General features: G+C 55.6%; 1 protein-coding gene across 7 annotated transcripts in view; it reads left to right on the forward strand.

The window, feature by feature from the left end:
* The first annotated feature begins 3852 nt into the window (after nucleotides 1-3852).
* CNTFR (ciliary neurotrophic factor receptor) overlaps nucleotides 3853-24517 on the forward strand; it is a 41632-nt gene continuing 20967 nt past the window's right edge. For 2 of the 7 annotated variants that reach the window (XM_036330531.1, XM_036330525.1), the window contains exons 1-2: nucleotides 6117-6306; nucleotides 15910-16019. The gene's annotated coding sequence lies outside the window, so the exon portion shown is untranslated. Of the gene's footprint in view, nucleotides 3971-5211; nucleotides 5237-5518; nucleotides 5615-5918; nucleotides 5939-6116; nucleotides 6307-15909; nucleotides 16020-24517 lie in introns of those variants that run through there. The other 5 variants (XM_036330526.1, XM_036330529.1, XM_036330527.1 and 2 more) reach the window with 5 other exon arrangements.

Consider the following 24517-nt stretch of genomic DNA (forward strand, 5'->3'; position numbering starts at 1 on the left):
GAGGTTTCAGAAGATGGAGCTCACACAGGCACCACACAAGTAACTAGGTAGGTAAATGTTGCCCTAACTGGTTTGGCTCAGTGGATAGAGCGTTGGCCTAAGGACTGAAGGGTCCCGGGTTCGATTCTGGTCAAGGGCATGTACCTTGGTTTCGGGCACATCCCCAGTAGCGGGTGTGCAGGAGGCAGCTGATCGATGTTTCTCTCTCATCAATGTTTCTAACTCTCTATCCCTCTCCCTTCCTCTCTGTAAAAAAAATCAATGAAATATATTTTTAAAAATGTCATACTAACTACTATAAGGAAAGGGTATGGCGCTATGGGAGAGGACAAAGGGGCTTCGTCTAGGCTTCTCTTAGATGACATTTAGGCTGTCACCTGTTGCCTGAGGGGGCTATGGAGTTAGCTACTGCATTCTCACATGGATAAATTATATACTCACCATCTTCCCTGACTAGAATGTGAGTCCCATGAGAGCAGGGGACTTTAAAATATTTTTTAAGGCAAAAAGTAAACAGTAAAATGCACAAACCTTAAGTGCACTGCTCAAATTTTGACAATGTTGTACACTGTTGCACCCTCCCCCCAACAAAGATAACTGCAATTCCAACTTCTATCACCATAAATGAATTTTGTCTGTTTTTGAGCTTTATATAAATGAAATCACTCAATATGTATTCTTTTAACTCTAGTTCTTTTTCCCCCCTTTTGCTTAACATTTTGTCTGTGAGCTTTATCCATTTTTGTTGTGTGTAGCTATAGTTGATTCTTTCCCATGGCTGTTATTATATCACAATGCATGCATCCATTTGAATAGTTTCCAGTTTGAGGCTATTATGAATAAAACTGCTATGACTGTTCTTTGTGAATTTTACAATGATTTCTTCTGGGTATATATCTAGGAGTGGAATTGCTGGGTCATAGAGTATACATATGTTCAGCTTAGCAGATCTTGCCAAACAGTGTTTCAAAGTGGTTGTACCAGCTTATACTTGCACCAGCAGAGTGTGGAGTTCTAGCTGCTCCACATCCTTGATAGGGCAGGGATTTTTTATTAGTTCAGTGCTGTATCCAATCACTTAGATCAATGCCTGGCATTTAGTAGGTGCTCCATAAATATTTATGACTTCCTTATGAATGGGGGAGCCATCAGCATTCCTGGGGTCCTGCTCTGGCCCTGGCACTAACTTGCTGTGTGACTCTGGGCAGGTGACTCTCCCTTTCTGAGCTGTTTCCCTATCTGTAGCTTCAGGAGACCAACACTAGGGGCTTTGCTTTCTATTGCCAGCTGTGTGCTGTGAAAGCTAGATACCTGTTTATTCATTCACTCCACTTGTGTTTATTAAGGTCCTACTATGTACCAGGATGGTGAGGACAGGATCTGTGACAGCCTCTTTCAGGTTAGCCCAAACCAGGGGTCACTGTCCATTTTGTCCCCACCTCATCCTCCTGGAGCCTGCCCCACCTTCCTCTGTCCAGCCCTGACCCCAGGGGGAGGGGGTCTGGAGCAAGCTTGTGGATGGAAAATGTGATTAATAATCAAAAAAACATCCAAGAGGAAGAGACCAGGAAAACAACTTGGAGAAGGCTCCTTGCCCAGGGGAGGGGGGCCATGTCCTGGGCCTTGGGACAGCTCCGGCCGCCCTTTCTGCCGCCCTTTCTGGGACGCTGCCACAGGAGTGGGTAATTTTAGCCAAAAGTGGAAAAAAAAAAGCCACCCTAATTATTTATGAAAAATATGCCCCCCAATGTAAATTATGCTTCCTCAGGGGCTATCCCTTATTCTGTTATTTCCATCCTAGTGGTCCCCCTGCTTGGTCAGGCTGGGGGACCCTGGAGACACTGGGCTGGGGGCAGAGGAGACATTTCAACATGAAATGTTTTGTTCATTAACAGAGAACTTAGGGGGAAATTCCCTTTTTGCCTGGCCTCAGCAGCGCAGGCAGATACTCAGAAGCTATTATATTTAAAAAATAAAAGAGAGTCTGGGCTGCAGAGTGAGGAGGGGGCTTATGCCGGGGGCCAGGCATGGACGTTCTCTCCCCTTCTCTTAGACTCTTGACTTCCAGGGGTTTCCTGAGCCTTAGTCCTTCCTCCTTTTGGAGATTTCATCCTCAGCGTCTCAGGTTGCCCTCAAGCTTCCTTCTTTGCAAAAACAGAAGGAACTGGGGTTAGACTAGAGTTAGAACTTCCAACCAAGGAGGAAGGAAGGATGTTAAAGAGAAGGAGGGGAGGACTTGGATCTCTCGAGTAATTTGGAATTCTGAGAGAATATATTGGGATCAGTTGGCAGCGGATCTGAGCGGGGGAGGGGGGGGTGGAGGGGTCTGGAACAGGAGTGAAATCACCTCTTTCTGTCAGGCTGGCTTTAGAGGGGAGGGGGGAAGAAGAGTCAGCTCCTGAGAAATGAGGGGCAATTCCAGGCTGACTGCGTACATTCTCCCTGGGGGCTTTAGCCCTCGCCTATTCTCTACCTTTAGGGAATCTTTGCTGTTTTCTGGTGCCAGAGGTTGGAAGGTCAGGGCACGCTTAGGTGGAGGTTCAGATGACAGGATTCCAGAGGATGGGTGTGTTGTGAGTGGGCCCTAGTGCTGTTCCAGGCTGGTGCTGGGAGCCGCCTCAGGATGGAAGTGAGTGGTCGGGAGGGGGTGGGGGGGGGGGTGGGGGGGGGTGGGGGGGGGTAGGGGGGCTGGGCCGCACCCGGAGTGTGTGTGTGTGTGTGTGTGTGAGTGTGTGCGCGCGCGCGTGTGTGGGTGCTCTGGGCCCCCCTCCCTTGCTCGGCCTAGGGCTGTGTCAGGATCGGATTTCTCGGCGCCTGGAGCCTCCGCGAGGCCGAGCTGTTCCCGGGCCTCGGCCAAGCCGCCCCGGGCGCTGGCACTGCGTGAGGAAGCAGGGGGGCGGGGGGGGGGGTGAGGAGGAGCGAGGGGGAGCGAGGAGGGTGTTTACGTAACCGCCTCCTGGAGCCCGCCCCAATCCGCCAAACCCCAGTGTGACTGAGAGAGTGTGTGACATGCGGTGTGGCCGAGTCCATGGCTGGGAGCCTGTGTCCACGTGTGCCGTCTCAGGATGGAATAAGCTTGTGAATCGGGGAGTTTCGCCCTTCTGGGCCCTCCAGCTCCCAGCCCCAAGCAGGGGACCCTGACTCCCAGGGTGCCACATGGAGGTTAAATATAGGCGTTGACTCCTTGAGACCCGACGTGTGACTTTACCTGAGTGTGTGCCTGACTTTCGTAGGGAAGACACAGCCCATGTGTGAGTGTGTGTTTGTAACTGGGCAGCCAGGTGGGCATGTGCCCCATGGTCTAGAGGTTAGAAATAAGCACCGTTTGGGGAGGAGAACTGGAAAAGGCAGACATGGGAGGAGGGGCTTGTTCCTTTAGGACACACATCAGTGGGAATGGGGAAGGGTCCTGGCTACCCAAAGGCTTGATTCCTGAGGGTGGGGGGTGAGAAGGGTTCCAAATTTAGGTCACCTGCCAGGGTGGAGGAGGGTGGAGACAAAAGTCCTGCCCCAGAGCCTTCTTCAATGGTGGGTATGAAACTCCAGGAACTCAAAGTCAAGGAGAACGTCCCCCAATTTCCCAGGGCCTTCCAGGGTTATCAAATATGAGACCCCCACCACTTGCAGGGCACAAGAGCTTCAAACTGGGGGATTATTTCCTGCTGCCTCTTATGGGAGAGGCATGGTGAAGATGGGGTGGAACTGGGGGGAGGGTGCCAGCTAACTGGGGTTTGGCTTAAGGATAGGTTAGAGGAGGGGTCTGGTGCAAAGCTGGGGAGGCCGAGGATGAGGCTCCTGATAAAGCTGGAGAGGAGACAGGACCAGACCTGCCAGGGCTTTCTGCCCCCAGGGCCAGTGAGGTCCCGGTGGGTTCCACACGGAGGTTTAGGAAGCTCAGAAGCTCGTGTGCAGATACGGCATTGGAGGCGGCAGGAGCGGAAACCCAGGAGTGATCTGTTGTCCAGCTCAGGTGGGAAGAGAATCGGTCCTGGTCAGGTGCTGGTGGCGAGAGGGAGGGCGTGGCGGGGGGGGGGGGGGCGCACCCTGGTTGTTTCGTAGCTTGGCGCGGCCGCTGTGCAGGAACGGCAGCCCGAGGGGAACGCGCGTCCGGCACCGCCCGCCAGGTGTCGCTGCGGCCCTGGGGAAGCGCGCGGTGGCGGCCGCGGGGTGCTGCGCCGGAGGAGCTGCGGCTGGACCGACGCCGGGATCCCGTTCGACCTGCGCCCCTAGTCCCGGCTCATTCCCGACTCATTCTCTGACACACCTACATGGCCGGCTCCTGGTCCCGGTTGCCCCGCGCAGGCCCTGCCCCGGCACCCGCGGATTTAGGCACCGCCGACGGCAGCCTTCGGGTGCCCAGGCGGAGACGGTCGGGGCGGAACTCGCCGCCGCTCCCAACCTGGCGGAAACAGGCTGAGCCCCGGACCCTGGAGGATCCCGAGGTCAAATCAGTCCGCCAGCGACCCGTGGGTGGCGACGCCGGCTCTCCCTCTCGGAGAGGGCAACCCCCTGAGCACCCAACCACGCCCCTTTCGGTGCACGGGAAGGGGCCATTTCTGACCCCCAAGATTCCGTCGCCCCCGCTCCCTGGCACCCACCATCTGGTCCCGGTCTGCGACCCAGGGGCCTGGAGGCTGGGGCCCGGGAGAGGCCTGATAGGGGACACCTCGTATGGATGGGGGTGGCTGGGCTCAGCTGGGCGCCACAATTCAGGGCGCTGTGTGTCCTTACACCCCAGCCGGCCCTCTCTGAGCCTCAGGCCCCTGACCCCGGCCGGTTGCACCGAGGGGCTTCTGCGGCCACTGAAGTGAAAGTGGAAAGCCCGGACGGTGGCGGGAAGAAGGTTTCTCCTCTGCCATGGGAGTCCCTGAGGCATTTGTTGGGAAAGGGCCCGGCGCTCTGGGCAGCCTGCTGGGGAAGGGAGTGAGGAAACGGCGAGATCGTTCTTCCCTCTCTCCCGCCCCCAGCCCCGGAGCGGCTCCCGGGAGGTGCGAGCGCAGGAATTATGGGTCAAAGGTCAGGGGAAAAATCCGTGGGGTGGAGATGGGAGGGGGCCACTCGTGCTCCGCCTCTGCCACTCACCCTTTCTGGTGCTGTCTAACACCCCCCCCCACGGCTGTACCCACGCGGGAGGCCCGGGGGCCAGTGAAGTGAGCACACCAGCCCCGAAGAGGCCCAGGCTGCAGAAGGAAAACTCGAGCTCCTGAATCCCAGGGGAGGGTTCTCCCCAGGCCAGGTGTGGGGTGGGGGTGGGGGGTGAGGAAGGAGAGGGTGGTTGTGTTAGTGTCACGGGAGGTTTGGTGGGAGGTGAGGACCTGGGCTCCCAGCCTAGCCTCGTCCACTAAAGATTATGGGAGCACAAAGCCCCCTTCCCGCCTCTCGGGGGGAGTGTGCGTATTGCCGGGGCGGTGGGAATAGGGGAAGGGCGGAGACCAGTGGCCTCCTCTGCCCAAAGTGGGGCCTGGGCGGTCCGGCGCGCGCTCTTCCGAGGGAGATGCCGGCGGGGCCCTCCCGCGAGTTGGCTCGGTGTGCCAGGGTGTGGGTACGCGGTCGTCAGGGCCTAAACGTGCGGGAGTGTGCGCCGCAGAGACCTGGCCAGGGCTGAGTGAGGAGTGTGAGTGAGCGACCCCGGGGGATGGGTGCGCGCCCAGCAGCCCCAGGGAATCCGGCCGAGTGGGTGTGGGTCTGTGCGCGCGCGCGCCTTTGAGACCCGCGGCCGGGGCTGCGCGTGCAGCGCGGAGGTCACGGCGGTCTGGAGGGCGTTCCCGAGAATGGGCGAATGTGAGGGGGCCACGCGTGCCAGTGCGGGCCAGGGTGTCAGCGGGGTGGGGGCGGCGTGTGCCAGCTCGAGGAGACCGGGAGGGGGCTCACAGGCCCGCGCAGAATGAGTGTGCCCGCGCCAGCGGGCTGCGCGTGCCAGGCACGGGAGCGGGCCAAGGTGGGAGCGCGCGGGGGCCGTGGCCAGGAGGGGGTCGTGGCGCGCGGCCGCGGAGGCGCGGGGAGACAAGGCGGGAGGGGGAGGGGAGCGAGGGCGCGCGCGGCCGAGCGGGCGCCCGCGGTCACATGGGCGAGGGAAGGAGGGAGGGGACGCGCGAGGGAGGGAGGAGGATGGGGGGGTTAAAGCGGCTGAGCGCCGAGGAGCCGGTGCAGAGCGGGCGGCGGCAGCGGCGGCGGTGGCTCCAGCCGGCGCGGTGCAGGGCTCGGCAGCAGGATCCGGCAGCGGTGTAAGCTCCGCGCTCCCTGCCTCGCTCCCTGCCGGGGGCGATAGAAGGACGCGGCGCCGAGTCCGGGCTGTCCGAGGGCGCGGTGAGTATCCCGCGGCGGATCGAGCGCGGCCGAACCCTCAAATCCTCGGGCTGACCGACAGACCCGCGGCTCTTGTGCGCGCGGGAAGAGGGAGGGACACGCGTGGGCCCTCCAACGGGTTGGGGAGACGGGAAAGTTCACAGGAAACTTTGCCCGAAAACTCGGGGGCTGGGGTGTCGGAGAAGAGGCCCCCCCCACGTCCGGGCGAGCAGGGGGGTTGGGCGTGGTGGTAGTGGGGGCGGACGATCGGCGTGGGGAAGGTGGCCCGGCTGGATGGACCTGGCGCCCCTGGTCTCCCTCACCCCTCCGCAGAGCGCGCGGGGTCTGGGAAAATTCCTGAGCGGGGGTCGCAGCGACCCCCGCGCGCCCGGAGGTAGCTTCCTTCTCCGGCAGAAACCTGGACCTCAGAGCGTCTAGTGGTTTGAATGGACGCGTCCGCCAGTGTCTGTGTGTCCGTGTGAACCCCCGTGTGTGTGTGTGTGTGTGTGTGTGTGTGTGTGTGTGTGTCTCGGCATGAGCCCCTCCGTGGTTTCCCCGTGAGTGTGCCTGGCTTTCTCTCCACGTAGTGGGTCTCCTCCGGTCTCTTTGTAAGTCCTCCAGTGTTGCGTGTCCGTGTGAGTCCGTGTGTGGTGTAGTCGCATCTCTTTGTGAGTCCGCCGGTGTGTGTCTCCTCCAGCGCGGCTCTGTGGGAGCTGGCCTGGGTGTCCCTGTGTTATTCGGAGTAGTGTGTCTCTCGTGCGTGGGGGCTGGGCCGCAGGGAGGTCACCAGACGGACAGCTCTCCTCTCCGGAGCCTCTCCTCCTGCGTCTAGCTCTCGCGCAGCTCTCCCTTGGCCCCCTCCCCCCTTCAGTAGCTTCAGGCGGGCAGGACTATTTCACGCCTTGTTGAAAATTCAGGATTTTCTTTCTCTTTCCGACTAGTCTCTCTTTGAGAAGCGTCTGTGTGTGTCTGTGTGGCTGACAGCTTGTCTGAAACACTGGGTGTGTGTCTGCCTGCCTGCCTCTTTCGGAGTGTTTCTGTAACATTAGTTATTTTGCCTGTAATACTAGCCTTAATTGTGTTTGTGTCACGAGGGGCGTTCGTGTGGCTGTAATGAGTGAGGTGGCGGGAGTCCGAGATGCTGGGTGTGTTTGTGTATCTGTAATTGCTGTGTGTCCAGGGGCTCTGAAACAGCTTATTTTTGTGTGTCTAATTCTGGGTGTGATGGCTCCCATTGCATGTGTGAGGATGGGGCTTCAACAATTGTATAGTCCTATGTCTGTAGGGCCAGCCTGGGCTGGGGTGGGGTAGAGGGGCCTGTATGTCTTCAATAAACTATGCCTCCCTGTTGCCACTGTTCAAACCCACACGAATCCTCTGGACTGGTTCTTGGGGCTCCTGGTCAGGATTTGTGACATGGAACTAAGGTTCACACTCCATCAAGGCTAATACTCGATCTGGGGCCCTAGCCTTATCCAAACGCTAGGAATTTAAAGTTCACATTCAAGACTTCTTGGGATTCTGGAATCCATACTCAGATTCACACTGGGACACTTAAATGCACATGACTCACACTCAGAATGACACCAGGACAATGGACTCACACTCAGGTGCACACGTACATTCTGGGGTTCCTATCCAGCTGTACCCTTCATTCCTGGAGGTTACAGTCAGACTCACATGGGGACTCTATGTTCACACTTAGGTTCACATTTTTATCCTAACTCGGCTTACAGACTTACATTGAGACCTAGAGCCCATGCTCAGAATCTCACCGGGGTCCTAGGGCTCACAATTGGACTCATGCTAAGACCTTGGAGCTTATTCCATTCACACATCCCAGGGCGCATACTCAGAGTCACATTAAAACTAGGGGCTCAGTGTTATTTACAGTAGCTAAGTTCTGGAAACAGTCCAAGTGCCCATCAGCAGATGAGTGGATTAAAAAAGCCGTGGTACATTTACACAATGGAATACTATGCGGCTGTAAAAAAAAAAGAAGGCTCTCTTATGCTTTGTGACTGCATGGATCGACTTGGAGATTATGCTAAGCGAAATAAGCCAGTCAGAGAAAGACAAATATCACATGATTTCATTTATATGTGGAATCTAAGGAACAAAATGAACTGACGAACAAAACAGGTCCAGAGGCATGGATGCCTGGAACAGACCAACAGATTTCAGAGGGGAGGGGAGGGGAACAGGAAGGGGTTAACCAAAGAATGTATATGGACACAGAAGGCCTGGGTAGGGTGGGAGCTGGGTGAAGGGGGGCAAATGGGGGGACATCTGTAATACTGTCAACAATAAAAAATTACTACAAAAAAAAAAAGACTAGGGGCTCACACTCAGACTCACATGAGGAACCTGGGGCTCACATGTGAACTCGAGGCCTCACATAGGGCACAGGTCATAGACTCATGCTTCCAGCTTAGAGCTCACACTCAGATTCAGACTAGAGCTCTAGCGATCGATTTCATGTAAGATTCTCACCTCCATCCTGGGGTCGCTTAGGGACCTAGTGTTCACACTCAGACTTCCAGATGAACCCTAGCATTCACATTCAGAATGCCCTTAAGACTAGGGGCTCTCACTCACACTTACTCTAGGACTCTAGTGCTTATTTATACTGACTTGTGTGGGAATCCTGGAACTCGCACTTCAGCCCTGCAGCTTAGTGTCAGAGCATGCCGTGACCTGAGTTCACACTCAAACCTGTACTTCCATCTTAAAGTTCACACTCACTGACATCCCTGGTGGTTCCATGAAACTCACCCTTATACCCAGATACACACTAGGGCCCTAGTGCTCACATTCAGACTCATTGCTTTCATGTTGAGGTTTTCATATTCACGTGGGACCTTGGGTTCACACTTAGAATCACACCCAGTTACACTTTTATCCTGAGGCTCAGACATTCAACTGCACACTAACACTGTGGTTTTCATACTCCCAGTGGAATTCAGAACTCATATTCATATACAGCCATGCTTCCTTTTGGTTTATGGTGTATATCAGGGCAGTTGGGGTGAGAAGCTGAGACTGCTACAAGACCTGTCCCCTCCAAAGGTGGGTGAGGGAGGGCAGGGATACAGGTGTGGTCACATCTCTCACTTGGGAAGTGGGCTAATGGAGAGGATGATGGGAAAATGTTGGCATGGTAGCTGGACGGCACCAGGTCAAGCCGTGGGCAAACTACGGCCCGCGGGCCGGATCCGGCCCGTTTGAAATGAATAAAACTAAAAAAAAAAAAAAAAAAGACCGTACCCTTTTATGTAATGATGTTTACTTTGAATTTATATTAGTTCACACAGACACTCCATCCATGCTTTTGTTCCGGCCCTCCGGTCCAGTTTAAGAACCCATTGTGGCCCTCGAGTCAAAAAGTTTGCCCACCCTTGTGTTAGACGGTAGGGTCAGACTGGACCTGGGTTCAGCAACCTTGGTACTTGAGTTCTGGCTAGGAAAGAATTCAGAGCCAAGACTCCAACAATTTATTTAGAAAAATCACAGAGGTGATTACAGAAGAAGCAGTTCGTAGAAGACATGGGTTTAGGAAACAAGTTATAGAGGCAAAGGACAGGCCCTTGGAGCTTAGAAAGAGAGGAAGATAAAAGGTGACTAGCCTTAGGAGAGGGAAAGAAGAAGGGGAAGGGAAAGGTATGGGCATGCTCCCAGCGGGGAGAGCGCACTGGGTCCTCCGAACTAAAAGCTTTTAAGGGCGGAAATCTTAGGGGAGGTCCCATGGGAGGATCTCAATAGAATATTCCTTTCAGGGTCGGGGGTCTCCACTGATTGATTGGTCAGCGCCAGGGCGGGGGTCATTATTCAATGCAGCTTGGTCCTGAGGTCACCCTTGGTGTCCCTTGTCTGGTTTTTCTGCTTTTCTGAGCCTGGAGTTGAAATTCAACTGAAGCCTGATGTTATCTCTAAGGAGGAAAGGTCAGGGGGTCTAAACTCAATGACCAGCAATACGCTAGGGGAGGAAGGTAACCCTGGGGATGGGGTCCCCCACTACAATTATCCGTTGCTAGGCATCCAGGGGCTTTTCACCTGGTGACCTTCTGTACCTGGCCCATCGTCCTTGCTCTGCTCATATCCGTCTAACTGCCTACCACAGAAACACTGACCCAGTTAAACCTTCTGCCTTTACTTCCCCAAGGTGACTAGGCTCTTGGCAGGAAGGTCTGAGTAGCTTTTTGGTGAAGGGATGATATGTACTCTTAGAGTCTCCCATGTGCTTTGTTCATGCACATCCCTTCTGTGGTAGAGAGAGTCAGGTGTGTGGAAATAAGACTCATGTCCTCCCAAGACATCTGCTCCATCCCAGTCATACTTACCATGGGAGGGGTACGATGATGACCTGGTGAGGGGGTAGGCCTCTGGCTCCTTTGACCCTCTAAGGGTGTTGAGTTTCTGATTCTAAGGGAGGTTGTAGCCCCTGAGAAAGTAGCTGGAGGAAGACACTGGATTGGAACCCACTCTCTCTTCTCTGCCCTGGCTGAAGAGGGGTAGGGTCCCGGTTATGTTACAGCACACAAGGTCTCCTGGAATACCTGTTGAGCCCTTTCCTTGTCTCCAGGGAATGCCCAGGGCTCTCCACTCTACCCCTCAGAAGAACAATGGCCCTAGAGGATGGGGGGTTGTGTTGTGTTGGGCTAGGCTGCAATCAACCCTAGCCCTCTACCTGCCCTGGAGACTCTGCCTGGGCTTTACATGCATGCCCTCCACTATGGGGCCAGCGGGTGGGGTACTTGAGATGTATTACCACCCTATGGGAGCCCAGGAAGTCAGGACCTGGCCCTCAGGCTCAAATGATTGGACTGTGACAGCTCCTGTCCCTGAAGGGGACACATGCTCTCCAGCCCTCCTATGAGGGTGGGGGGCTTGGAGGAAAGGCGCCCTGCTCTCTGCCCCCCCATGGTGAGTTGAAGTGTAAATGAATCGGAAACATATGGAGTGGATTTTCTTTGAAATGCAGATGGGTTGGGGGGGGGACCATGTGTGCCTGGTTTGTGGGGGGGGGGGTGTCCCAGAGAGCATGGAAGCTGAGGAGAGAGAACTGACCTCCTCCTCCAGGCCAACCATGGGACATCAGCTGTGTAAACTCCCGTGGCCCTGAGTGACCACACCCACCAGGGCTCTTGGCTTCCTGTGGGGAGGAGCTGGGAAGGCAGGTGATTCCCCCCCCCCCCACCTCCTTTGCCTCTGCCGAGGGCAGAGGTCCCAAAGAACAGCCATGCTGGGTTGGGGGTCACCAGAGGTGGGAGCTCTGGGGGACACAAGGGATAGAAGGAGGAACTGGGGCAGATGTGGGGACTGATTTAGACAGGGCCGCTGTGGGAACCAGCTCCCAGAAGCTGGGGCTAGAGCTATAGTGGAAGGAACTGAAGATAGATTACGGCGGTGACTTCTAGTCAGTGCAAGGGCTGGTCCTGGGGTTTAGAACAGAAGAGTCCTCACTCCTGCAGGAGGATTGGTTTTCCCAGACCAGAGCAGTCAGTGTACCCCTCCAGACACTGTACCTCACCCTCACAACACTCAGCAAGCTTGCATAGTAATTGCCTGTAGGCTCTGTGGGACCCAGGGACTGGGTCTGCTTTGCTCCCCTCAGTACCCTGCCCCTGGCACAGACCTGGTACACAGTAGAAGGGCCGTGTTGATTAAACAGTACATCTTTTTCTCTTCCATCAGACTGAGTGCTCCTCATAGGCAGAACTGTAACGCCAACTCCCAGCATAGTGCCTGAGAGGGTAGGTGCTCACTATATGTTGAGGAATGAACAACTGTTGAGTGGGACAGACCACCGGGAGATGGGGGGGGCTCCCTGGGGTTTCTGGCTTGAGATATAACAGCCTCTGTTGTACATTCCTGTTTAGCTCAAAGGACCCCTGAGTAATTTGTAGGCTTGTCTCAAGGAAGGACTTCCTCGTACTTAGGGAAGGAGAGCAGAGGATAGGCAGCTTCTTCCTTGAAAAGGTTTGGACTATGGGAAATGGACAGGGCAGTGACCCTGATTTTGTGGCCCAGCTCCGAGGTCACCTCTGTTCTTTCCCCAGCCTCAGGGTTTCTCAGAAGGTGAGGAAGCCCTTCTTCCCCACGTTGTGAGCGTGTCCCTTTCTCTAGGTCTGGGTTTCTTGGCCTCTAGCCGAGGCAATGGACCCCATCTCTGAGCTTCTGAGGCTGGGCTTTGAAGTTGTTAAGCTGTTGTGGGCACCACGGACTGTCTGTATTGGTTATTAACGGCTGTCTGAGAACACAGGGTTCGGATCCTAAAAATATCCTGTCCAGCCAGAGCCTAGGAGTTGCAAGTGTTGGCTGGTGTAGCGATGGCTGCATCTTGATCAGAAAGACGCAGAGCCAAGAGAGACTGGGAGAGTGGGGAAACTGAGGCAGCGTGAGCAGGAGATGCACAGGAGACAGGATCTTTGTTTTATATAGAACAAAGATTTATAAAACCAGTAATGCCATTTAGTCAAATTATGGCAACATTTAGGGTAATCTGTTATCTTGCACTGCAGAGAATTTCCTTCTGAGATGTATCAGAAGATATGTCTGATATCAGATATAAAAATCAAGTCGTCAATAGTAACCATTTCTAGTCCAGCTTCAGGATGTTCCAAAATAAGTCTGTGGCAAAGAAAAAAATCTTCTCCAAGTTGACTTTTCTTTTTAAAGATGGTTCAAATTGATTTTTAGAGAGAGAGGAAGGGAGAGAGAGAGAAACATCAGTGTGAGAGAGAAACATGGATCAGCCGCCTCCTGCATGTCCTAGGAATCGAGTGGCAACCTTTTTAGTGCACAGGACGATGCCCAACCAATTGAGTCACACCAGCTAGGGCCAACTGACTTTTCTGAGCCATTGTCCCCATCTCTACCTTCTAGAACCCTCCCTTACAGCCCAAGTCCTAATAAGGTTCTTGCAGCCCCCCCTCTTATAGTCCCCCTCCACCTGACCTCTGACTCTCAAACCTCTGTGTAGCCCCTCTCCCCTGGAGAAAGGAGCTGTGCAGTGATCCCACAAAGGAAAAAAGAGCCCAGCTCTGGAGGCAGATGCCCTGTGACCTTGGTCCTTGAGCTGACCTTTCTGGGCGCCTTCTTGAAATCATGGGCTGGGGGGCTGGGCCCTGGCCCAGGCCCGGAGAGAACGCTGTTTTGGCATCCATCCAGGCCCCTGACGTCAATGACTCTCCAAATAATGGAATCAATATTGGGTGGGGTGGGGGGGGCAAGCGTGAACCAGGCCCCAGCGATTAGAAACAGATCAGCACAAACCCGCAGCTGATTCTGATAGAGCTGCCTCGGAGAGCTAGGGTGGGAGGCCTGGGCGGAGGTGGACCTGGGTAGGAAGAGGGGGGCTCAGGAATGGGAGGCAGAGCCCCCTGAGTGTCCAGACCATGAGGGTACACTAGTGGACAGTCTCTGGGGGTGCTGGGGTGGGAATGATAGGGTGCGGATTCCTGCCCTGGCCCCTTCCTCCTTTGAGCCTGTGGGGGTTCCAAGGCAAGGGGAAGTTTGTGAATGGAGACTTCTTTCAGCCAGTGAGTGACAAAGAATGGGCAAGGGAAGTTTAGAGTTCATTTTTCTGCATCCCAGACTGGGGCCCCTAGACTGGATTGTATTAAGGGTCACAGGTTATATACCGAGGGTAGAGAGAGAATTCTGAGTGAGACCTAAGGGAGATGACCTTTTGCTTGGAGGCAGAAGGCATTAATCTAAGACTGAGAAATGGGTCTTCCCCCTCAGATTGGGAGTGTGGCCTCCTCCATCAACTCCTGTCCTCTCAGCCTCCTAGAAGGCAGCAGGTGAGGATGGAGAGGGCCATAGGGTCCATAGAGGGCTGGCCTGGCGGCAGCTGACAAAAAACAGGAAGAAGGGCTGGGGGAGCAGCTGTAATTATGGGGCATTTATTATTAATCAGATGAAATTGCTGGAAGCAGCTGGTGTAATCTGCGTAGCGATACAGACTCTGCATGCTCCCCCCAACACATGCGTGCCACACAGCCTGAGCCTTGTTTGCTTTCACAGACCTTTTCTTGTGAAGGTTGGATGGCTCTATATGTGTCTCTGTGTCTGTTGGCATGTATCTGTCTGCATTTTTTCATGTCCACCTGTGCCCTGCTCTCCCTCTATTGTCTTTTTTTCCAACTACCTCTGTCATTCTTTGGCCCGATGTGTGTCGCTTTGCCTCTGCCTCCCTCTCTTTGGGCCCATCTCTTGGTATGTCTGTATCTGTTACCACCAGCCAGCCTGTCTCTTAACACCTCGTTTTAGTTTCTGGCCATCTCTCTCTGGTTGGTGGTTTCTCTGCATCTCTGGGAGGAGTTGGATGACACGGAATCCCTTTCTCACGAGTATGTGTTTAGGCACCTGATCATGCCTCTGGGGCCAGTTTTGGGGGAAGAGGGGCATTTGGACCCCGAGGATCTTCTAGGGCAGTGGTTGGCAAACTCTTTGGCCCCTTGAGTGTGGCTCTTCTTAAGCCTTAGGAGTACCCTAATTAAGTTAATAACAATGTACCTACCTATATAGTTTAAGTTGAAAAAATTTGGCTCTCATAAGAAATTTCAATCGTTGTACTGTTGATATTTGGCTCTGTTGACTAATGAGTTTGCCGACCACTGTCTTAGGGTCTTGTAGAAGGTGAGGGCTCTTGGTAAGTGACTGGAGCCTGTAGAAGCATCAGTGACCTTTAAGATAATCCTGAGTACAATGGCAGCTCTCTTACCAACTAGAAGTCGTGTGACTTTGGGCAAGTGCTTTTGTTCTCTGGGCCTCAGTTTCCTCAACTGTGAAATGTAAACAGAATTACCTCCAAAGGTTATCCTGATAATTTTGTGCAAAAATGTATGTTAAGTACTTAGCATGGTATCTGGCTCATCAAAGAGCCTGAACAATTGCGAGCTGCTACTGTATTATTATTGGAAAAGGCACCGAGCAGGTAAGAGAGATCCGCAGAGGCAAACTGGTATAGAAGGAAAGCTGCTCTGGAATGGAGACTCAAATCTGTGTTCTGGAGCTAATCAGCTGTGTGGTGTTGGGCAGGTTCCTTAACCTCCCTAAATATCAGGTGTTTTTTTCAACTGTCAAATGTGAATAGTACTATAATCTACCTCATGGAGAAGTAAAGAAAATTAAATGAGATAATGCATATACAGTGCCTAACAGTTCCTGGCATGTAACAAATGCTCAATAAACCAGAGTGGTGACGAGGCAGAGGAAGAGGATGGTAAGATGGTGAGTGTTTATGCCCTGCCCGTGGCCATGTGTCTCTGTGTGAGGACGCATGTGAGAATGCATGTGTGTGATATGAAGGTACTGATGTCTGAGAACTGGTTGTGTGGAGATTTGGGGGTGTCTGGGTGAATGTGAGAGTGTATATCTGTATGTGGTGTCAGCCACTGGCTTCTGGTCTCCCTTTGCTCCTGTGGTTCAGAACCTAAGGTCCGCCAGGGGTGCCACATGGACTTTGGACTACTCCCAACTTTTCTTCTTCTGGATGCTTCTGCTGCCTGCCCGAGTCTCCCCTTCTTACAGGGGGTTGTGAGTATAGAACAGACTGTGGGTTGGACCAAGGCCTGTGGCTCCTCTGTGACCTCTGATTTGTGCCCTTTGCCCTTCTAGAATTCAGCCTTGTCACATCATCCGCCCCCTTGGTTTTGGAAGTCTCGGGAAGAGTTGGGTCCGCAGGAGGAGGACATTGATGTGCTCGGTGTGTGGCCGGTGGTGAAGAGGTATGTGCTGGGAACCCAGGGGAGGAGGTCAGTCTCGGGGCATCAGGCAGATATGGTAGGTGGAGCTGTAGGTTGGGGGACGTTAGTGGAGGAGGGCCTGAGATCCCTTTCTTCTTTTCCCCTGTCTTCTTCCTCCTGGGGCCTTTCATGCTCTCATAACAGGTCTGAAAAGGGGGAGAGACTTACCCACAATCACACAGGCAAGAGCACAGCCAGTACAGAAAACGGGGTTCTGCATGAGGGGACTGAATCCCGGATGTGGGAGTGTGTTTTTGTCTCATTGTCAGGCTCCCTCTCTGCCCCCAAAGCATCTCTCTGGCTTGATTAGGGAAGCAGCTGGGTTTGGAGGAGATGGGATGGGGGCCGGGGGGGGGGGGGTCAGAAAGTCTAAAATATTCTGGGGCCAGCCATAGGGCTGGGTCTAACTCTTCCCGCCTTTCATTCAATCCAGGCAGGGCCCCTGGATTGGCAGCCTAGGGGTGGGGTTGTCCAAGGAATTGAGGCACTGGAGCGGAACGGAAGGGCCTATTGTCCAAAACCCGCCAGAAGCCCACAAAGGCCAGCGGGCTTTTCATCTCAGCTCCCAAACAGACTGGCCATTTTCCCGGCTTGGCTCGGGAGTGGTGGGGACTGACCCTTCAGAATTAGGACTGGGGTGCTGTTCAGTGTGGGGTGAGGTATCCCAGACACATGGCCATTAAAGAGATTTAAAATGGAGCTGGGGTTCTGAAGAGGAGGAAGGGAGGCTCCAGAGGGCTGTAGAGAGTTACGCTTCCATCTTCACTGTTCCCCAGAGGGCCAAAGGACATGGAGTGGGGTATCTGATAGAAGTTCAGATTTATTAATAGCTGATAAATATTTATAGGGGGCACACCTGGGAGGAGTCTGATGGCTTGTTGGGAAAGTGAGCTACTGAGCTGTGAGGGCACATAATCCTCCCCTTAGACTGGGAACACCTTAGGGAGCTGGAACAGGAGGTGGAGAAGGCAGGCTAGTGGTCAGGCAAGAGAATGGGCTTCCTGCAGCAGGAGGGATTGAAGCCAGACAGCAGAAAGGACTTCCTGCCAATGAACAGTAGCTCCGATGCCCTGACCCTGTCCTCAGGGATCCCAGAGGATCACAAAGAGCAGGGGAGCTGGAGAACACCCCCCGGGGGGGGGTGGGGGGGTAAGGCTGAGGCAGCTTCTGTGAAGGCTGAGGAGGCTGGAAGGAGGACTTGGCAGTTCTGTCCACCCTCCCCCAGCAGCACCTCCAGCTCCACTTTAAAAACGGCTTTTTAATTTAACAAAGTGGATGAAAAACTGTTTTTGGAAATAAAAGATATCTGCTGTCTCCCAGGCTAGACTCAGCCCTTGCAGAGAGCCTCTCTCTGGGTTTCTCCCCCTGCCAGTGGCTCCTTTCCTCTCTCTGTCTCCGTCTCTATTTAGTTTTTTCATTTCAGCTCCTGGACCCCTGGCTTTCCTTTGGCCTCCCATCACCCATCTCCCCCAGCTCAGCCTCTGTGGGCGTCTCATCCGCAGTTGCCCATCTCCATGTCTCCGCATCTCCTTCTGTCTTTCTCCCGGTCTCTCTCTTCTGGAGCTTGTCTCTCTCCTGATTTGTCTCTGTCTCCCTGCCTGTGTCAATCTCTCTCCCTTCCCCCCTTTCCTTTCTCCCCCAACCCCTGCTCTAAATGGGTCTATTTAAAACACCCGACGCTGCCAAGTCAGAAAAGCGTCTCCTGATAAAGCGCATTAGGCAGAGGGAGGGAGGAGGGGGGAGGAGGGAGCAGCAGGCGGACGGATTGATCCAAGCCCGTAACCCCATTAATCAGGCATCGTGGATCCCCCTCCCTCCCCCAGCTTCAGCCCCTTCAGAGCTAAAAGCCCCTGAAATATTTATCACCCCTCCCCCATGGGGGCGAGGGGAGGAGTGTGTGGCCCTTGGTGTGAGCATCCCCAGCTGCTCTCCGCCCCCCCCCCCCCCGTGTGTATATGCACATGTGTGCATGTGCTCATGTCTGCACGCCTGGGTGTGCACACCTGACAGGCCCAGGGGCCAGCTGCCTTCTCGGCGCCCCTAACATGAGCAGCTTGGCTCCCTGGGCAGCCCCTGGAGGCCCTAGAGTCTGGCTGGACGTGGGGAATAGGGAGACTTCAGGGTCAGGTGGGGGTCCTCATGCTCTTCCCCCCTCCCCCCCGCAAATTGCAGTAACTGAAGGACGGGGTAGCTGCACTGTCATTCTCAGGTGAGCTTGGGGTTCAGTGCTCAGATTCCCCCACATTTCCAGTGTGAGCAGTAACATGGGGAATAGAAATGGGGACTCCATGCTTCTAAGCGCACGAAGGTAACTTGGAAGGCTAGATGAAGTTCCCCCTTTATCCTCAGAGGGCAGGAAGATGAGCCGAGGTGGTTTGGGGGTCTCCCATCACCCTAAAAAATGCAGGAGGTGACCTGGGCCTGGGAGGGGTCGCCATCACCCCCAAAGAGTAAGAAGGTGGCCACGCCGGCATCTGGGGAACGGGGCGCCACATCCAGGGCTCTCTGACTCCCCTGGCAGCAGAGGTCAGCCCTGAGCCCAGCCGGGGTCTGCCGGAGTTGGCCCCCGCCAACTTCGCCTGGGGCGGGGTCCCGGAGGCCCCCCCCAGCCCGGATCCGGGAGGGTCCCTGCCCCCTCCCGTCGCCCCGCATCAAGTGCCACATCTCCTCCTGACTCAGACAATTAGATTCAAAGGATGACCTCACTGCCTGCCGTCCCTCACTCGCTCCCTCCGCGCGCTGGGCTCGCTCCCCGTGCGCTCGCGGCGCGCTCCTGCCCCCTCCTCCCGGCCCGCTGGCCGCCCCGCCGGCTCGCTCGCAGCTCGCGCGGCCCCTCGCCCGCCCGCCCGCCCGCCGGCCGGGACTCTCGGGAGGGGGGCGGCTTCTGCCTCCCGGGCCGCTGGGGTCCCAGCCCCGAGCCCGGGGGGCCCGATGCCCGCGGGGGGCCGGGCGGACCCACGGAGCGCCGGAGGCACCGACGGGGCGTCTGCGTGGGGACACAGGTCAGTGGCCGCGGGCCACCGGGCGGCGGGACTGGTCACCGCCGCCGCCGCCGCCGCTGAGACGCCCCCGCCCGCGCCTGCCAGCCAGCCCGCCTCGGCGCTTCCCGCTCCTTTCTCGGCCCCCGCCCCCCGCGGCTGCTCCCCGCGCTCCCCCTGCCAAGCTGTCTCTCTCCTCTCCGCGCTCTCCCCCCGGCCCCCCTGCCTCCGCCGCCGGTGGGAGGGACTGGGACTTCCTGAGGTCTCCGGGATGGGGCCGGGGCCCGCCGGCTGCAGCCGGCCCAGGCCAACGGGGAGGGGGCTCTGAGCGTGCCCCTTGGCCCGGGGGAGGGGACCCGCACCTGGGTGGGAAGGGGGCTACCGAGGGAGAGCCCGGGGGTTGAGCTCCTGGTATCTTTCTCTTCTCACGGCTGCGGGCCTCCTGCCTGGCTTCATTTGTCCCCACCTCCTAGCTAACTTGAGTCCCCACGGCCCGGCTTCACGGGGCCCCTATAGCCCGTGTTCTTTGGGGCCCTGTCACCCGGGTTACCCTAAGACCCTGCTGCCTGCCTGCTTTTGTTCCTCCTGCCTGCCTTCCACAGGTCTCTCCCACCTGGCGTTATGGGATTGCCCTGCCTTTGTTCCTTAGGTCCTGCTGCCAGGTGTCTGCTCCCCTGCCTGGTTTCCATGGAGCCCTATCAGGCTCCCTTCAGGATGGGGATTCAGGGTCCAAGCTACACACCTGGAGTGGCAAGTGGTGAAGGTGTCAACAGCGTTTCCAGTTGTTCCCTGGTTGGGGCCTGGCCAGCACAGCCTAGATTCCATTCTGCCTGGACAGCCACATGGTGTCCATTCTTGTCATGGGGGCGGGAAGGGGGTGGGGTGGGCGCAGGGTCCAAGGACATTTCAGGATTCTTGTCCTCAGTGGTTGCTTAGAGGAGTAGGGAGTACCAGCTTGGCCCGTGCTCTCCCCATCTCTCTTTGGGCCTGACAGTGATGACAGTGCTTTGGCTGGGGATTGAGGTTGAGGCCCCATCTCTTTCCCCTTCCTTCCCCTCCTGCAGCCAGGCCTAAAATTCGGTGCCCTATAGACAGTTGTGGGCATGCAGCTTTTAAAAAAATTGTTGACACTATTACAGATGTCCCCCTCCCCCCCAGGTGGTCTCCCCCCCACGTGGTCTCCCCCAAGCCTTGCCATGTTATTGTCTGTGTCCATGGGCTCTGCATATATGCACATGTTCTTGGGTTAATCTCTTCCAGTCCCCCCAATCCCCTTCCCTCTGAGATCTGTTTGAAGGGGCCTGGGATCACATAGCCTATAGGTAGGCTGAGAGCTGCTGCTGATTCTCATCCTAGAGAAGAGGGGGTGAGGAGGGGAGTCATAGGGGCCTAGGGAGTAAGCTGGTTTCTGGGGTTTTCTGGCTCCTGCTCCTACCAGTGCAACCATCTCTTCACCCAGGGGCTTCTTCACTCCTCCTGTTTGGCCTGGAGGTGCCCTCATTTCCAGATGCTGGTGAGAGTGGGGTTAGGGGAGGAAGTAGCTGCCTAGGTCAGCAGTCTTCAACCGGTGTACTACGTACAGCACACTGGTGTGCCAATAAAAACCTTTAAAACGTGCAATACCTGACTATTTAGTCCAAGGCACTGACTTTCCCCCCCTTAGACTGTCAAATTAAAAAAAAAATTGACAAAACAGCCAACACAGCAATAGCCATCCAGTGTGAATAAATCAAAATTATACCCATTTTTTTGTCAGATTGGCAAAAAATATAGATTTTGGAGTTCTGCAGAATTTTAGTAATTAGTTTATGTGTGCCATGAGGTGAACTAGGTTGAAAACCGCTGGCCTAGGGAATAATCAGTTATTTCCTTACTTTTTAGGGACCAGTGAAGAACTTCCCTTTTCCTTCCTGCCTTAGGCTACCCTGAGCTTTACCTTCTCCCCCCAAGTACCGCCCAGAATATAGAGTCACTCTTCTGAGGGTGGATCTCTGTGTTTCTCGCCGCCGGCTGCAGGGGTGCGAGGGGCTAAAGGTCGCTGAGGGGCTCTGGAGGTGCAATGGGATCTATGTGGAAGATCGCCTGTTCTGAGTGTGTGATGGTGTCCATATGTGCGAACATCACTGTTCTGAGTAAGCGCATGTGAGAGGGTTTGTGTGTGTGAGACTGTAATGTGTGTGTGCACGCACACCAGCGTGTATGAGGCTGTGGCAGCGGGTGTCCATGTGGGAGGCCGTGATGTGTGGCCATGATGGTAGGCTCTGAGAGCCAGTGTCTGCAAGAGGCTTTTGGGTGTGTCTTTAAAGCTCTGGCTGTGTGTATGTGGAGGTGGGGACCTTGGGGAGGCCTGCCAGGTGGTCGAGAGAGCTCAAGTGTGTGCGGGGACTCCGGGTGAAGCGAGCACTGGGTGCTGTTTGACCCTGAATCGCTGGTGTGTGTGTGAGCGTGTGTGTGTGCGTACTCATGCCTGTGTTTACCCATCAGGAACAGATTGCTCTGGCTTCCCCACTGTGAGGAGGGGAGGAAGGGGGAGGAAGGATGGCTTGCTTTTGCCCAGCAGACCAGAAGCTTCCTCAGAGTGTGTGCAGTGTACGTGCATGTTAGGGGGGTAGGGAGAACAGGACACTGTTACACGAAGACAGTCGAAGTTTCTGTCCACCCCCCCGCCCCCATCTTCCATTCTTTTTGTTACAAACCCATGCTTCACGTGCACTGCCTCCCCAGCCCTCGTGTGTGTGTGTGTGTACACAAACTTACAAGCATAGGCTTCTGTCTATGTATTTGAGTGTATTTGAGTATGTGTCTGCACCATAGCAGTGATGGGGCCAGGGGTGAAGCATAGTGGGAGATGCTGAGGCAAATAGGTCTTTGTTCCAGCCCCGAGATCTGGAAAGCTATTTTGTCCATTCTTCTGTCTTCACGGAAGGCCCTGCAGCCTCCATCCTGCCCCTGCCTCATTTTCTTCGAGCCCTTTCCCTGTCAGCTAAGAGACGTCTCATTCAGCCCCATGGGTCTGCCCATCGCCGCATTTCATGGCGTTCTTCCAGCTGTCAACCTCCTGCTGAGCATTCTGTCCCTCCAAGAGGAGCAGCACCTACTTCCACAGAATTAACCTGACTGGTGTGTGGGCCTTTTCTAGGTAAGGGATCCTCCTCGTTCTTCTAGAAGCCAGAAGAGACTCAGGACTGGGGTGAAGGGATGGGGGATTTGGTGCATGTGCCCTCAGGTTCTGTGAAGCTGTCCAGAGCCCATGTGCCCAGAGGGAGGATAGGAACTTACCTGTCTACCTGCTCCCCGTTTGAGAGGCAGGTCCAGTTGACTTTTATATATATATATATATTTCAGAGAGTAAGGGAGAGGGAGAGAGAGATTGAGACATCAATGATGAGAATCATTGATCAGCTGCCTCCTGCACACCCCCTACTGGGGATCGAGCCCACAACCTGGGCATGTGCCCTGACCAGGAATCAAACCCTGACCTCCTGGTTCATAGGTCGATGCTCAACCACTGAGCCACACCAGCCTGGCTGGGCCAGTTGACTTTTGAGGGAAAAAGCCTAGACCTTTTGCACCTAGAGGGCTGCATAAACACAGACCTACATATATGTGCATATACAAGCCCATGCCCAGGTCACCAGGCAGCTCCCATCTGAAGTGGAGCTCCAGGTGTGGGCACAGGCTGGTGGGATTCGGATTCTTGCCTCTTCAGCACACCTCCCAGCTGCCCATCCAGGCTCATCATGGGAGGGCCCCAGGTTTCCCCCACAAAACACCCCCACACACGTGCAGCAGGGCATGCACATGCTGATCTCAGGGTCCCCATGGTGCAAGAGGCTGGGGTGGGGGGTTTGAGCACTCAGAGTCCAGGCTGCTGCCAAAATCCATTGGAATCTTGTCCCCCCCAGGCCCTCATCTCCGGCTGCGGAGGTCACAATAGCAGGTGCGGATACCCCCCCCCCCCCCCCCCCCCCCGCAACTCACTCACATCGGGCTGCCTCCTTTTCCACAGCCTCAGCCAAGGGCTAGAGCTGGGGGACCACTCCCCCTGCCTCTCTCCTGGCCCCCCCTCCCACTGGTGCTCAGCTTCTGACCCCTTCTGTGGGGGGAAGGGGTGTCTATGTTTGGGTGGGATCCTTTCCCCTGAGCACTGGGGTTTGCCCCTGGAGTGTGTGGGATTGTGGTAGCCCAGGAAGAGATAAGGCATGAATCCTGAACCCAGACATGGCTTTTGAGTCCTCTGCTCCTTGGGGTGGGGATACTGAGAGCTGAGAGGAAGGCCAGGTCTGAATTCAGAGCAAAAGGAGAAAGAGCCAGAGACAAGAGACTCAGACGGGAGGGAGCGACGCCACAGGGAGTGGGAGCCTACCCCATGGCCAGCCGCCCCAGCCCAGAAGCTGGCCCCTGACCCAGTCCGCCCCCTCCCTGGTGGGGGGCCTGCAGCCAGCTGCCAGGGGCCAGGCCTCCCTCCATGGCCTCACCCCTGCCCCCAGCCTCTGGACAGCTCAGGCCTCTGCCCCCGCCCCCACCGCCCACGCTGTCCAGGCTGCCTAGGCCTGGTGGGATCTGGGGGCCTCCTGGCCTCAGCCCCTCCTCCCGCTCCTGGAACTTCCCGCCAGCCAGGACTGTCTCTCCCAGGCTCCCCTTCCGCCAGTACTGCTCCTCCCTGCCCACCACATCCTTATCCTTGTCCTCCGTCTCTGCCCCTGCTCTGTCTCTCATTTTCTCTCCATCTCCAAGTGTGTCTCTCTTCCTCACTCCGCTCTAATTCCTCTTTAGGTCCGAGGCCTCTAGAAAACCTCTGGCCTTTGAATTAGTTCATGCTGTGTCCTGTCCTGAGCTCTTGCCTCATTCAGGACGGGGCCTCCAGGGCTGCTGTGGGGGGAGTCCAGGCCAATCAACTTCCTTGGATCTCAATTTCTTGGAGGCACCACATGGGGCCTCCCTGCTCGTTCACTGTCCAGGCAGATTGAGCCTATCTGACCATCAGCACACCCACACCATCCAATACCTCGAAGCTCCGAACACTGTTTGTGACACATCAACACATACACAGTTAGAGCTGGGTCAGTGGTGCTAGGAACTTCTTATGTTGGGCTTGTATAATCTGATCTGTCTGCTTCTGCAGGGATGAACAGGGGCTTTCCAAAACTCATCCTTCCCCTTCCTCAGGGTCTGCCTTCAGCTGGGCAGGAGCTGAGGGGGACGCAGGGCAACTGGGACCTTGCTGGGACTGGCAATGCCAGAGTAGGCAGTTAGAAAGAGATGAGCTGGGAGAGGCTGGAAGAGGCAGCTGGGGCTTGGAGGAAGTTGTGGGAGATGCAGCAAATTAAAAATAGACGACGGAGGTGACCGGCCCCTGTGTGAGGAGGAAAGAGCCCCTCGAGGGTGTGGTCTAACCAGTGGCATAACACCTGCTGAAGGAGCTTTATAGTTTGAAGATATATTTTTTGAGACATGAGGGCGGGGATGATCTCAGGGTCCCCATGGTGCAAGAGGCTGGGG

The sequence above is a fragment of the Myotis myotis genome, unplaced genomic scaffold (genome assembly GCF_014108235.1).
Source record: "Myotis myotis isolate mMyoMyo1 unplaced genomic scaffold, mMyoMyo1.p scaffold_m19_p_12, whole genome shotgun sequence".
Taxonomy (NCBI): domain Eukaryota; kingdom Metazoa; phylum Chordata; class Mammalia; order Chiroptera; family Vespertilionidae; genus Myotis; species Myotis myotis.